General features: G+C 40.2%; 1 non-coding gene across 1 annotated transcript; it reads right to left on the minus strand.

The window, feature by feature from the left end:
- Positions 1–12,643: 12,643 nt before the first annotated feature.
- On the minus strand, positions 12,644–12,748 carry LOC150039161 (U6 spliceosomal RNA). Its single transcript, XR_016534513.1, has one exon. It is a non-coding gene; the product is annotated as a U6 spliceosomal RNA (small nuclear RNA).
- Between the last annotated feature and the right edge of the window lie 284 nt (positions 12,749–13,032).

A 13,032-nucleotide genomic window follows, 5' to 3' on the forward strand; every position in this document is an offset into this window, starting at 1 on the left:
ATCTATTTCTTAGTCTTGTTTTGGTAAAAAATTCTGAAGGGAGCTGGTTAAAGGAATAATTAGTGGTGGTAGAAAAAATTCATCCTCCTGTTAACTTCACATCCAGAACAGTGAGAAAACACAGGTTCTTCACATTATGAACACTGGTGTTTTGTTTAGACTCATTCAGCAGAACAAAAGAACAGGCTAATAGTAAATCACAAGTGATTCATCATCTGTGATTAATTAAGTGTAAAGGAAGCATTAAAGTCATTTGGGACTTACTCATCCAAAACAAAATACTTAAGACTCTTGTCTTTATTGGCCCACCAGAGAAACCAGAAGTGGAGCTGTGGCTCAAGTGGCAAGCATTACCATAGACAAAGATGCTTAAGGAGTACTTATGCTCTGAGTACAAGCTGAACAACTTGTGTACACATGCACACACACAGACAATATATATATATATATATATCCCCAAAAGTGTGTCTTTACATGTTTTCTAAATGTTTCATACATAATTTGAGGCAAAGGTGATGAAAATCATTTTCCTACTGTGCTAATTTTGCAATAAAAAACGAGGAGTATCTTCCATCATACCGTCCATTCAAAAATTGAATTTGATATAGTAAGTCATTTGTGTTTTAATGCATGGACCACACACACAGCAGACTTTACGGGAGCAGTGGAGAAATTGATGCTCTCAGGTTCTTGGCTCAAATTGTGACAATCTTTCCCCATCCATCACTCCCAAGACCATCGTGGAGATTAGTTGACCTCAGTCTCAATGGGCCAGAACTTTTATTACTGAGTTAATAAAATTAGTTTCACCAACCATTCGCTATTATAAAAGACACAAGTCAACAACTTCACTCTCTTAATTACTTGTAAAGCCTGAAGTGCTAATGCCCATCGTTTGTGTCCAATTCCTCTGGATAATATTAAGGGACTTCACTACTAAACACAATGGGAAATGTTGGCTCATTAGTGCCCAAGGCTAAAGACTGGTTTCCCATTATACCTAGCTTACTTCTGCCATGAAGGATTTCTCTGTATACTTCAGAATTTGTTCTCTCTCGCTCCCTCTCTTTCTCTCTCTCTTTCTCTGTCTCTCTCTTTCTCTGTCTGTCTCTCTCTGTCTCTCTCTGTCTCTCTCTGTCTCTCTCTGTCTCTCTCTCTCTGTCTCTCTGTCTCTGTCTCTGTCTCTGTCTCTGTCTCTCTCTCTCTCTCTCTCTCTCTCTCTCTCTCTCTCTCTCTCTCTCTCTCTCTCTCTCTCTCTCTCTCTCTGGGTTGAACTCAGGGCCTGAGCTTATTTTGCTCAAGAGTAGCACTCTACCACTTGAGCCACAGTGCTACTTCTGCCTTGCTCTTTTTATGTAGTACTGAGGAATCGAACCCAGGTCTTTATGCTTGCTAGGTAAACACTCTACCACTAAGCCACATTGGTAGCTCTTATAGAGGTTTCTGACAAAGTTTTCCTGCATTATAATTATTTCTTCTGTGAGTGCTCTTAATATTTGCTGAAGGTTGACTTCTGAAGACTTCCTCTCATGCTTACATATAGAGATTCTATATAAAGAGAGATTCTATATGTAGTTAAATATTTTCCATTGATCAAAGTTGCTCTCCTGTATATGTTCTGAAATTTGCTGAAGACTGACTTCTGATTAAAAGTCATTGCACATTTGTTATATTCATTAGTTTTCTTTTCTTCTATGTGAATCAGGTTTGTGATGAACACAGAGATATGCCTTCCAGGTCAAACTTCCCACATTTCTAATGTTCATGAGGTTTTTTGTCCTATGTGCATTCTGCACTCTGCCATGCCTTCGAGATGGACTTTCTACATTCATTACATTCGTACAGTTTCTATCCTGTGTGTGTTGTCTGATGCAATCTCAAGTATGACTTCTTGAAAAACTTTCCCTTTTATTTAAATCATAGGATTCTCTCCAGTATGTGTTTAGTGATACATCCAGAGGTGTGCGTTCTGGGTTAAGGGTTTTATCTTGTGTTTATTCTGTGATGCAAGCTGATTTTTCTTCCAAAGACTAAAAAATCTTTCCCATTTATTACATTGCTAAGTTTTTTCATGTGTATGAATTCTCTTATGCTTGCTGAGGTGTGAATTCTGCATGCAGGTCTTTCCACATGGGTGGTTTCTGTTATGCCTCCCGAGATATGACTTCCACTTGAAGGTCTTGCCACATTTGTTGCACTCATAGTTGTGTGTATTCTGATGAACATGGAGTTGTGCCTTCCATTTGAAAAACTTTAGAGATTCACTACATTCATATGGTTTCTCTCCTGTGTGAACTGTATTATGTGTGTTGAGATGTGACTTCCTTGTGAAGGACTTTCCACATTTGTCACACTCATAAGGTTTCTCTCCTGTGTGTGTATTCTGATGAACATGGAGTTGTGCCTTCCAGTTGAAAGACATTCCACATTCACTACATTCATAAGGTTTGTCTCCTGTGTGAAATATATTATGTGTCATGAGATATGACTTCCGTGTGAAGGACTTTCCACAGTTATCACACCATAAGGTTTCTCTCTGTGTGTGTTCTCTGTTGCAAATTGAGGGAAGACTTCTGTCTAAAAGACTTTCCACATTCACTACGTTCATAAGGTTTCTCTCCTGTGTGAATTGTATTGTGTCTGTTGAGATGTGACTTCTTTGTGAAGGAATTTCCACAATTGTTACATTCATAAGGTTTCTCTCCTGTGTCTCTTCTCTGATGCAACATGAGATATGACTTTTGTCAGAAAGTTTTCCCACATTTATCCCATTGATAAGATTTCTCTTCTCTGTGAGATCTCTGATGCCTGCTGAGAGCTGAATTCTGGGCTTAAATTTTCTTAAATTCCTCATATTTGTAAGTTTTCTCTTCTGTTGGAGATCGAGGTTGGAACGTCAGGTTTGACTTCTCAGAAATTGAATTTTCACACTTAATATACTCATCAGACATCTCAGGAGATTTGCTCTGAGGTATTGTAAGGCATATTTCATTACTGAAAGATTTCTCACATTCAGTACATATACGAGGATTCTTTCCCGTGTACGTTTTCGGTCTCAGATATCCGGCTCACAAGGTAGCTCTTAAATCTTTTTTCTCACTTCTCACTGTTTCCATGGTTGACTTTTCCCCAGCTCTGGATATATTTTGCCAGATGTATGTCACAAACTTATCTTGCTTGCTCAAGGGTAGAAATCTACCAGTTTGAGTCCCAGCTCCACTAACATGCATGGGTCTTCATGCATGCTAGGCAATTATTCAACCTCAAGGCCAAACTCCTGGCCCTCCACTAACAGTTTTTGAGGGGTTAAGTGGAGTTAAAGAGTTTCATGGGGACTTTTCTGACATTGCTGGCTTCAAATTAGAATTCTCAGTTTTCTTCTTCCTGGATGCTAATACTACAGGCATGAAACGTGGCACCTAGTACCAGGTTTCCTGGAAAGACCGTCTCCATTAGTGGGAACACAATTTAGAACTTTTGTCGAAGTGCTGATTAGGTATCCTGAAGAATGAGAATAAAATTATCTTAGGTTTTCTTTAGAAAGAAACGATACTTCTCAGGGCCTGGAATCCTACATTTAAATAGCATGGAAAGTTTGATAAATATTCACGAATCTACAAAATATAAAAGCACTTGACCTTCAAGTTAATTTGACTTTTGCTAACCTAATGACACCAGGGTGCTGTAGGTCTCCAGCATTACATCTCTGTACAGGGTACTCTGAGCATTGTCCACATCCTGCCACTCTTCCCAGCTGAAATCCACAGCTACATCATCAAATGACACCAGCTTGTGTAATGGCACATGTCCATCAAGTAATTAGCCCTGAGTTATAAGCACACCAATTTTGGAATTTTATTCTTCTACATGAATGCTTTAGACTTACATAAAATATTGACCTGAATTGCATAGCGATGGCACCCAGATCCAGAATTCGAGCTCCATGCCCCACCAAAAAAGAAAGAAAGAAAGAAAAGGAAGCCAGGTGTTGGTGGCTCACATCTATAATCCTCACTACTCAGGATACTGAGATCTGAGGATTATGGTTAAAGCCAGCTTGGCAAAAAATTCCATGAGACTTATTTTCAATTCCTACCAGAAAATGGTTAATGGCTTCTGGTCTATTGTGGTAGTGCAATTGTAGTACTAACAAATGCGGGTGGCAATATATTTAGGTTATAAATGGAATTATCCCATTGAAAAGAAACTACATTGTATTATGTCATATGGTGGTACTGTGAGAATATTGCAAAATCTTGGGGTATCAAGTAACAATATAGTGAAGTGCATCCAGCATGTTAATTTCCTATGTCTGGCATTATGATCACATGGGAAAGAAATTTATTTGCTTTCTTTTTCTGTGCGTTATAGGACTTGAACTCTGAGCCTGGGCACTGTCCCTGAGCTCTTCAACTCAAAGCTACCACCCTATCTAGGAAGCCACTTCCCATATTTTACTGGTTAATTGGAGATAAGTGTCTCATAGACTTTTTAGTGGCCAGTCTGGCTTTGAATTAAATCCTCAAATATCAGCCTGGTATCTGAGTAGCTAGGATTACAGGTATAAGCCACAGCAACTGGCAAGAAATTTTTTTCTTCCTGTTTTATACTACTACAACAAGTTTATTGCATATTTTACTTTTTCAGAAGCACTAATGGTTCAGACTGAGGATGGCCTTTGTTCTGTATATACTGGGGAAATGTTAGAGAAAGGTCAGCTGTGGGGACAAATTTACTACAAAAACTAGTAGTAGCAAAATATATGTGAAATTTAATTTCTGGTTACTTCTTTATGAAGAAGACAGTAAAACTATTAGAATAGATTATAACTACTATATAACAAACTTTTTAAAGGAGAATATTAAGCGAGTGATGGTGGCTCACAGCTGAAATTCTAGTTACTAAGGAGTCTGATATCTGAGGATCAAGGTTCAAAGCCAGCCAGGTCACAAAATGACCTGAGACTCGACTCTCCAATTAACCTCTAGAAAACAGGAAGTTGTGCTTGGCTCAAAGGTAGTACGATAGCCTTGAGCTGAAGAGCTAAGGGACAGGGCTCAGGTAGAGTTTAAGCCCCATGATCCATAAAAAGCCAAAAACCAAATACACAGGATAGGACTCACCTATACTCCCTGAACTTGAGAAACTCAAGAAGGATTTCTAGCCATCCTAGACTACATGAAAAGATCTATCATCAAAAAGAATCGGGGGGGGAAGGGCTGGGAGTTTGTCATAGTGCTAGAGTGCTTGCCTAGAATGAATGAAGACCAGGGTTCAATTCCTCAGTACCACAAACATAGAAAAAGGCAGAAGTGGTGCTTCGGCTCAAGTATCAGATCACTAGTCTTGAGGAAAGCTCAAGGACAGTGCTCAGACCAAGTTCAAGCCCCAGGACTGGCAAAAGAATAAAAAATTAGGAAGCTGGGCAGAGTGGGTGTGGTGTCTCACTTCTGTAATCCTAGCTACTCAGGAGTCTGAGATCTGAAGATCAAGGTTCAAAGCCAGCCTGGCACAAAAAGACCTGAGACTCTTATTTCCAATTAACCTTTAGAAAATGGGAAGTGGGGCTTTGGTTCCAGGGTAGGGTGGTAGCCTTGAGGTGAAGAGTTCAGGGACAGTGCCCAGGCTGAGTTCAAGGTCCATGACCCACAAAAAGAAATAATAGGGAAAAATCTGGATTCTGTAAAATACACCAGGGATATAAATTGTGTATATGTCCCCTTTCCAGTTGAAATTACAAATTAAGTGTTTGGAAACATTTTAAAAGTTTTTATCTAGAAATGTATCAATAATACCTTCTAACTTACGCTGGGAGTGGATTAGAATATTCAAATGTAATGAAAAGAAAAAACAAAACTACAGCACCACATCAAATGAGGTTAGGCCATATAAAGGCAATACAATCAGGAGAAATCAAATTTTTTGCTGAGTATTGGTATGTGGTACATAGAAATTTCTTATAGGGGGACCAAGACTTTGAGCTAGTGGCAGCATGCTTGCGTGGCATGCACAAAGTCCTGGGCTCAATTCCTTGGTAGAAGTGGTGCTGTGGATCAAGTGGTAGAGCTCTAGCGTTGAGAAAGACCAAGGACAGTGCTCAGGCCCTGAGTTCAAGCCCAGGACTGGCAAAATTAATTAGTTAATTAATTAATTAATTAATTATTTTTCTTGTAGGGAGCCCTGAAGTTGAGCTAAAGGTAGAAAATTCTGAGAGGTTGGAACTCCACCCTGACAACACTCTGAGAGCTGGCCATGGAAGGGATAAAACAGACAACTCAAGAGGGTTAAGAGACTGGAGTACCAAACCCCTTTCCCTTCCTTACTGCTGCAAAGGCTGGGAAATGAACCTTGGGTACTGCTCACTTTTTTTGCCAGTCCTTGGTCTTGAACTCAGGGCTTAGCATTATTCTTGAGCATTCCTAAAGGCAGGCACTCGACCACATGAGCTAGAGCACCACTTTTGGCTTTTTCTTGTCTTTTTTGGGGGGGTCCTGTGGATTGAACTCTGGGCCTGGGCACTGTCCCTGAGCTCTTCAACTCAAGGCTACTACTGCCCTACCTTCCCCCTGACCCAAAGCCCCGTTCCTGTTTTCTGGTGGTTATTTGGAGATAAGAGTCTCATGTTCTTTAGTGCCCGGGCTGGCTTTGAACCACAGTCCTCAGATCTCAACCTTGAGTAGGATTATAGGACTGACCCACATGAAGAAATTGATAGTGAGAAGTTAGTACTTAAGAGATTCATGTATAAATCTTTACTCTCAGAAACCATCACCACTTAGGTAAAAGGCAAGGAGATGCATAAAATACTCCAGTGGTATCTGAATCTAGAAAATATTCGTGTTCTTCGCTTAATGGTTGAGAAGGAGAGCAGCAATATATACATATTCCAAGAAAATAAAGGAAAGAGCTTAGTCTCCCATGGTAAATCAAAATAGTATTTGGAAAACACAACCATGAGGATTCTATAGGTAGATGGTAAGTACTCAGTTTAAAACTCTACCAATACATAATGGAATTCTTTGTGATGGTTTAAAGTCCTAAAGTTAGGGTGGGAGAAAATGTCTACCTTGACCTGGCACGGTGGCTCACACCTGGAATCCTAGCTACTCCAGAGGCTGATGTCTGAGGATCATAGTTCAAACCAGCCTGGGAGCTAAAGACTCTGAGACCCTTATCTCCCAATTAACCACTATAAAACAGGATGTGGCACTGTGTCTCCATACGTAGGGTGGTAGTCTTGAGCTGAAGAGCTCAAGGACAGTGCCCAGACCCAGACTTCAAGCCCCACAACCAAAAACAAAAAAAAAAGCCAGGTGCGATGCCTCACACCTTTAATCCTACTCAGGAGGCTGAGGTCTGAGGATCAAGTTTCAAAGCCAGCCCAGGAACAAAAGGACCTGAGACTCTTATCTCCAATTAACCGGGAGAAAATGGGCAGTGGGCTTGGCTCAAAGGTAGGGTTGTAGCCTTGAGCTGAAGAGTTCATGGACAACACCCAGGCTGAAGTCCAACTACCAGAACGCACAGTAAATAAATGAATAAGTAAATAAATGAAAAACAAATGTAAAGAAAGCAAATGTGTTCACATTAAAGAAACTTGGAATCTTATTTATGATTTTGTCTTTTTTTCATTGTAACTCGTTTAGATATCCAAGAAATGAAGGACATAATTACAGCCTGTCAGGAAAATTCAGTTGGATGTCTATGTGAAGCAGCAGTCACCAATAGTTATACAGTGGAAGAAAGAGGGAGATTAGTGAGAACATTTGATTTGAGTTCAAAACGTAAGGCAGAGCCGAGTAGGAGTAATCTGGATTCCTTAGTGATGAAGACTGAAGAATTCAGTGAGTGTCAGAACACACTCCTTTACAGTGATCCTGATGACATACATGCTGCATCTAGGCCAGGTGTGCCTCCTGTAGTTGAAGAATCCTTCAGATATTCAGAGCATTTTAGATCAAAATTTGAGTGTTCTGATGAGCTGAAGTATTTTGAATATGGTGAAGAAGGGAAGGTTTTAAACTCAGAGAGCATATTTTTTAAGCAGAATTGGGTTTTTGTGGGAGACTCTGACAATAAACATAAACAGCTTAGAGATGACTATGAAAGTCTACTCACAATACCTAAGCAGTAGTAGAGAGAGGGAAGAAAACAAGTGAATGTACCACGTGTGGAAAAACATACACCTAGAAATCAGCTCTGAGGAGACACTGGAGTATTCATACAGAAAAGATACTATATGAATGCAACAAATGTGGAAAGTCTTTCACCCAGAAGTTAGGCCTTAATAATCATCGGAGAACACACAGAGGAGAGAAACATTATGGATGTAATGAATGTGGAAAATCCTTTTCCCTGATGGCATACCTTATTACTCATCATAGGATACTCACAGGAGAGAAATCATATACATATAACAGGTGTGGAATGTCTTACACCAGGAAAATAGACTTACACTTCTTCATCGCAGAACACACACAGGAGAGAAATCTTATGAATATAATAAATGTGGAACGTCATTCTCCTGGAAGACAAGCCTTACTAATCATCAGACAACACACACAGGAGAGAAACCATATCAATGTAAGAAATGTCAAAAGTCTTTCAGAATGAAGTCATACCTCACTTTGTATCAGAGAACACACTCAGGAGAGAAACCTTATGAATGTAAAAGATGTGGAAAGTTTTTTGCCCACAAGTCAGCACTTAATGCCTATCAGAAAACACAAACTGGAGAGAAATGTGACAGATGTGAAAATTCTTTCAGAAAGAAGTCATAGCTCCATTTGCATCAGAGAACACACACAGGAGAGAAACGTTATCAATGTAACAGATGGGGAAAGTCTTTCACCTGGAAAGCAATCCTTAATAAGCACGAGAACACACACAAGACAGAAACTTTATGAATTTTAATGAATGTGAAGGATTTTTCACTCGGAAGGCAAACCTTACTAATCCTCAGAGTACACACAGGAGAGAAAACTTACATAATTAATGCAAAACACCTTTCACCAGGAAGGCAGACCTTGCCAACCATCAGAAGAGACAAACAGAAAAACCTTATGAATGAGTGTGGAAACTCTGTCATCCAGAGCAAGGCCTTACTAATAATCAGAGATGACAAAGAATAGAAAGCTGTATGGATGTAACAAATGTGCAATGTCCTTCACATATATATGACACTTAAGCAACTATAAAAGAAGTCTCACCAATGAAAAACCTTAAGACTAATAATATATGTGAATACTTCCTAGATGAAAACTGTTCGCATCAGGGTACCCACACAGAGTAAAGGATTATAAATGTAGCAAATGTGTATTCTTTCACTCAGAAGGCACAGCTCAGGGTTGCACATGAAAGAAATCCTATGAATGAAACAAATGTGGACAGTTGTTTGTTTTTGCTTTTGTTTTTGTTTTTGTTTTTTTTGCCAGTCCTGGGCTTGAGCTCAGGGCCTGAGCACTGTCCTTGGGTTTTCTCAAGGCTGTAGCTCTATCACTTGAGCCTCAGCACCACTTCTGGCTTTTTTCTATGTATGTGGTACCGAGGAATCGAACCCGGGTCTTCATGCATGCTAGACAAGCACTTTAACCACTAGGCCAAACTCCCGGCCCTTGTTTTTGTTTTTTACTTTACTTGTTGGCTAGTTAATTGGATGTAAGAGTGGTTATTTTCTGGTAGTTAATTGGATATAAGTGTCTCTTGGACTTTTTGTGCCAGGGCTGGCTTTGAGTCACGATCCTCAGATCTCAGCGTCCTGAGAAGCTACGATTCCAGGCTTGAGCCACCAGCACCCGTGAAATGTTTTCAAGAACTCAGACGTTAGTTTAGAGAAGAAAACACACATGAGAGAAATTGTTTGCATGAAACAACTGTGGAATGTCCTTTACTAAGAGTTCATGGCTCTGTACTTATAAAACACACAGGACAGAGAAATCCCATTACTCTAACAATGGAGTAAAATCTTTCGTCTAGAAGGCATGCCTCAGTATTCATCAGAAAAGAAATTTGCTAGAAGAAAAGTAGCAAACAGAACAAATATTCAATGATTTTAATCAGCCAAGGATGTGAAAGGCATCCATTTTTCCACTACTCCTCTAAAGTCTCCCACTGTATGTCCATGCATTATAGAAATGACATACTACCTAGAGTTTAATTTTGAATAGAAGATGCAATTTCATGCTTATTATAAAATGTGCACAGAAGTCAAATCTCTCTTAAAACCTTTTCTTTTGGGTGGGTCATGGGGTTTGAAGTCCTGGCCTGGGTACTGTCCCTGAGCTCTTCAGATCTAGTCTACCACCCTGGCCCTTGAACCATAGCCCAATTTCCCCTTTTTCTAGTGATTAGGTGGAGATAAGAGTCTCTTATTCTTTAGTGGTCTTTACTGCCCAGGGTGGCTGTGAAGAACAATCCTCACATCTCAGCCTTCTCAGTAGCTGGGATTACATTTTTTGAGTTACAGTAAAACACCAGTGGGGATGATATGAAGTACCTGTGCTTTCTCCCTCTTTTGGAGGTTGAAAGTAACGTTCTCAGGAGAAATCAATATCTATATGCCTTCACTTCTTTCCCTTTCTCCATTTCTCTGAAGATAGCTTTACCACACAATTAAGACATGCTTTTGTTAAACTTAATTCTGGTAGTAAAGGAAAAAATGAGGAGTGAAGGAAGTTACAAAATGGTTGGATGGAGCCAGTCCTGGTGGATCACAACTATAATCCTAGCTACTCAGGAGGCTGACATCTGAAGATCAAGGTTCAAATCCAGCCCAGGTACAAAAGAACATGAGACTTTTTTTAACTTTACTTTTTATTGTCGGGGTAATGTATAGAGGGGTTACAGTTACATTCGCCATGTTGTAGGTGCATTAATTCTCACACATTTACACCCTGAGACACCTATATCCAATTAACCTCTAGATAACTGGAAGTGTGGCTTGGCTCAAGGGTACCATGGTAGCCTTGACCTGATGAGCTCAGGGACAACACCCAGGGTGAGTTTAAGCCCCATGACCCACAAAAATAAATAAATAAGATGCTAATAGTAGAAGTAGCCTTGATCCGGGTGCTGTTGGCTCATGCCTGTAATCCTAGCAACTATGGAGACCGAGATATTAGAATCAGGGTTCAAAGCCAGCCTCGGCACTAAAGACATCTGGGTCCTGGAATTGAGGAGCAGGGGGCAAGGCAAAAGACACTGGACCTTCCCATGGGCACTGAACCATGAGGCAGCCCCAGCCCAGGGAAGCCCAAAGCAGTGGCTGGGGTCAGTTCCTATTCCCTTTTGTCCACCACCTATTGCTGACCATCGCTCAGCCTGTTTCTAGAGTGATATGGGATGGCTCTCCTGATGACTGACCTGTCCTATTGGGAAATTGATTTATTAAATAAATCAAAATTTTTAAATTAATTTTTTGACAGTATTGGGTTTTGAATTTAGGGCCTGAGCACTGTCCTTGAGCTTTCTCAAGGCTAGAGCTCCACCACTTCAGCCACAGTATAACTTCTGGCTTTTTTTTGGTGTGTATGTGGTACCGAGGAATTGAACCCAGGTCTTCATTTGTACAGGGCAAGGACTCTACCTCTAGGAAAAAAGTACTGGCCTTGCCTTTTCTTCAATAATTTCTTCAGCTGATTACTGAGTAGCTAGAATTGCAGTGTGAGTCAACACTCCTGGCTGGGATAGATCTCTTGTCTCCCTCATATCTAAGATCCTGTGCTTTTCTCTTACAGGCTTATTATGATTTTTTGTCATATGTGGGGCTTGACTCTGGGTGTGGTCACAGTCCCAGAGCTCGTCAGCTCCAGGCAATCATCCTACCCTTGAGCCACAGTGCCAGATCTACATTTCTAGTGGTTAATTGGAGATAAGAATCTCATGGCCTTTAGTGCCCAGGCTGGCTTTGAACTATGATCGTCAGTTCTCAGCGTCCTGAGTAGCTAGAATTATAGGTGCGAGCTATCAGGCCCAGCTTATTATGATTTTTGATGATCCTTTACACACAACATGATCATGAAATATTGGGGAAGAAACTTTCATACATGATATTCAGTCCTTGAGTACATGGTTTCTCAATGGGTCTTTTTGCAAACCTGACCTATTCCACATGAAAATGGAGAACATAGAGCATATTTGAATATATCGACTTGAACTTCACAGCAAATATAATTATACAAACTAACAATTTCCTTCCTTAAAAGCAAATTCCACGGGCCTGGAATTTAGCCTAGTGTTTGAGTGCTTGCCTAGCATGCACGAAGACCCAGGTTTGATTCCTCGGTACCATATACATAGAAAAAAGCTGGATGTGGTGCTGTGGCTCAAGTCGTAGAGCTCTAGCCTTGAGAAGTCAATGGAGAGTGCTCAGGCCCTGAGCTCAAACCCAGGACTGGCCAAAAAAAACCCCAACAATTCTCGGAGGCAAGCAGATCAGGCAAAAACTGGGATGGTTTCAAGACTATTTGTGCACTGTAATTTTCATTGTTCAAGGTAACATTTTGGATATATTTTTAAAATATATTACTTCACTAACATTGCTACCTTTCTCATGGTTTTTGTCCCCATTTCCTACCCCCACCCCTCCTAATCATCTTGTTGTCCTCCCTTCCCTATTCTATTCCAAAGAAACAATGATATATATATATATATGGAATGCATCACGAATTTGGATGTCATCCTTGCACAGGAGGCATGGCAATCTTTCCTGTATCGTTCATTTTGGATATATTTATTCCTAAGTGTTTTACTGTTTATACTAGTGTAAACAGATTTGATTCCTGACATTATTTCTAAATTGTAAATTTCTCACATATGTTCACTTAACTTTTATCTAATTACTATGTCCCATTATTTCATACTGAACTGTTATTGGCAAAGAGTTTCTAAATCAAAGATAAGGTTAGCTTTGGGAGCCACTGGCAACTGCCTGTCATCCTAGATCCTCAGGGTGTTAGGTGCTTAGGTTCCACTCTGGCAGAGGTAGAGGCTGCTGGAGCACTATCTACAGCAAGGCCCCACAGGCTCCAAGTT

This window comes from Megascapheus bottae, unplaced genomic scaffold, assembly GCF_031878675.1.
Source record: "Megascapheus bottae isolate mThoBot1 unplaced genomic scaffold, mThoBot2.hap1 HAP1_SCAFFOLD_37, whole genome shotgun sequence".
Lineage (NCBI taxonomy): Eukaryota > Metazoa > Chordata > Mammalia > Rodentia > Geomyidae > Megascapheus > Megascapheus bottae.